This window comes from Papio anubis, unplaced genomic scaffold, assembly GCF_008728515.1.
Source record: "Papio anubis isolate 15944 unplaced genomic scaffold, Panubis1.0 scaffold659, whole genome shotgun sequence".
Lineage (NCBI taxonomy): Eukaryota > Metazoa > Chordata > Mammalia > Primates > Cercopithecidae > Papio > Papio anubis.
In genome coordinates this window covers 29,499-32,139 of record NW_022166814.1, presented here as the reverse complement: position 1 = coordinate 32,139, position 2,641 = coordinate 29,499, and the positions used below count along the sequence as shown (strand labels likewise).

Genomic DNA, 2,641 nt, shown 5'->3' with positions numbered 1-2,641 from the left:
TTTTTTATTTTTTTGTAGACACTGAGTCTCACTATGTTGTCCAGGCTGCTCTGGAACTCCTGGGCTCAAGCGATCCTCCTGCCTCGGCCTCCCAATGCACTGGGAATGAGCCACCGTGCAGGACCCACAGCACTTAAATTCCAAAATCACCTTGAAATCCTGACCTTCCACCCGCCCTGGTGGCTTCCAGAGGTCAGTTCCTCTTCCCGTGCCAAAGGTTTCTTGTCTTTCGCGGCCCCGGGTAAGGTCACTCCAGGTGCTCCCTCTGCTTCTGAAGGCCTTTGACTGAGAAGCCACTCTGGGTCCTGTCTGGACCCCAAGGCGGCTCCATTCGTACTCGCACATCTCCCGGCCGCTTTAAGTCACGCTGGCCAGGCTCTTTCCACTTCACTCTCGTAATTTCTCCAATCCCAGCCTCTGCTGCATCACCTTTTCTTTATCTGAGAACTCAACCCTGCCGGAGGAACGCTGATGCTGGGATCCTTTAACTAGAACGCTAACACCAGACCACTTCCCAGGGGCGCTGGGGGGCGGGCTGCGGGGCGGGGCCTGGCGCTGCCACCAGGGTCTCCCGCCGAGGGCGCTGGGCCTGGGGAGGCTGCGCTGCTGGCTCGGGGAGCGCGCGGCGTACGGATGTCGGTGCCTGGGCGCACGGAGACGACGGGCCGGGCATCACGTAGGCGCTCGCGGCGGGCGGGGCGGCGCCCACAGCGCCCCAACCTGCAGCGCCCGCGCCCGCCCCGCGCGCTCAAGGGCGAAGGGAAGGTCACCGGGGCAGTGGGCTATGGGCCCATCCCCGCTCCATCCTTGTGCAGTGCGCGGTCCCGAAACGGGAAGAAATCCGCCATCCGGGCCTTTCCACGCATCTGCGGCAGGAGGAACCGGGAAAATAAAAATCAAAACCCAGCTCCGGGCGCGTCGCGTCTCCAGCCCGCGCTATCGCTAAGGCTCGCAGGTAGCGTTCGCCTGGGAAGCGCCGACCTCCCCGCCAGGGGCTGCGCGGCCTGGGGCGCTCCACCGTCCGGGCACCGGCGCCCTCACGTGCACCCGGGGCCTGGGGAGCGCAGTCTCCACCACCTCCCGCTCTTCAATGTTAAATGTCCTCCCGGCGCGCCCGCGTCGTGGACCCAGGCTCGGGCCCCTCCTGGAGAGCCGCTTCCACATTGCAGGGCAGGGGAAGCCCAGAGCCCGCGCCGCGGCGCCGCTGACGTCCCGGAGTCCCCGCTTCCTGGTCCTTCCCGTCCGCGGAGGCTGGCGGGGAGGGCCTGGGACCCATTTTAGTTTTCGGTTTTGTCACGAGCCGGAAGGCGACAGCACATGCGAGCGCAGGAAACCCTTTTTTAAAATCTTCCAGCGGAAACGCGAGGGGCTGCCGGACCGCCTCGGAGACGCCAGGCGGGAACCCAGAGCACCCCCGCCGCGTCCCGCATTGCAGCAGCCGGGACCCCGCCCACGCCGCGCGGGGCACGAGGCGACAGGAGGCGCGCGGGGATCCGGCCGTTTCTTCCTCGACATGCTGGGGGGTGGCGTGGGGCGGAGTTGGGGGGCGGGGGCCACTTAGGAAGTGATCGCGCTGTACCCACGCTTCGGAGGGGAAGCCCGGCCCCGTCCTACAGCTCAGAGGCAGAACGACCCCCGAGGGCGCTCCAGGCGACCCCCTCTGCCAGGCTCAATTTAAAACATAAACCGGAGGGGGTGGAAAGCTCACTATTTTCCGGATGGAGGTTCCTACCGCCATGTCCCTTCCTCCTCCGCCCCACCCGGCAAGGACCCCGGGGCTGCCTTGCCGGCTCCCGCCGCCCCGCAGGTACCCCTGCCGCTCCCGGGCACGGGCTTCTCCCCAGTTCTTCCCATCGCTTCCCCGCTCTTCTCCCCAGTTCTTCCCATCGCTTCCCCACCTTTCCCCGGGTCCTCCCATCGCTTCCCCCTCTTCTGCCCCGTCCCCCCATCCCCTTCGCCCTGTTCTCCCCTTCTCCGTCCGTCCCTCCCTCGCCGCCCGGAGGGGGGCGCGCACCTTGAGCATCCCCGCCGCTGGTCAGCACGCCGATGGCCTTGCCGGCCCCGGAGAGGTGCTCCAGGAACTTCCGCAAGGAGCCCTTGGGGGCCCGGGAGTCGTCCGCGTCCATGGCGAGGAGGCCGAGGGCAGCCGCTAGTCCGGGTGCGCAGCAGGCAATGGGGACCCTGCCGGCGCGCGCCCGACTCGGAACCGCTGCCCCGCCCGCGCCCCCGCCCGGCCCCAGCGCCAAAGGGCGGTGACGGGCGGGGCCCGAGCGCACGGGAGGGGCTGCGGGGGCGGGGGCGCGGCTAGGGGCAGGGGCAGGGAAGGGGCAGGGGCTGGCGGGGGGGTGCGTGTGGGCAGGAGCACCTACGCGGGGGTCGTCGTAGGTGGGGGCCGCGCTAGCGGTGGGGGAGGTCGCAGAGGCGGGGGTAGCACCACAAGTGGGCGGGGTCCCTGCGGGTGGGGCCGCGTTGCTGGTGCGCTAGCCTCGCGGGTGGGTTGGAGGACTCTGGTTGGGGGCTTTAGAGATGCCCGGAGCGCCACAGGTGGGGGCAGGGGCAGCGTCCGGGGGAGGGGAGACCGCAGGGGGGCGGGGTCACATCGTTTGCGGGGCGCGCCAGGGCGGGGCGGAATAGAACGCGG

At 69.0% G+C, this 2,641-nt stretch overlaps 1 pseudogene; it reads right to left on the bottom strand.

The window, feature by feature from the left end:
• Positions 1-272: 272 nt before the first annotated feature.
• On the bottom strand, positions 273-1,934 carry LOC116273407 (annotated as a pseudogene).
• Between the last annotated feature and the right edge of the window lie 707 nt (positions 1,935-2,641).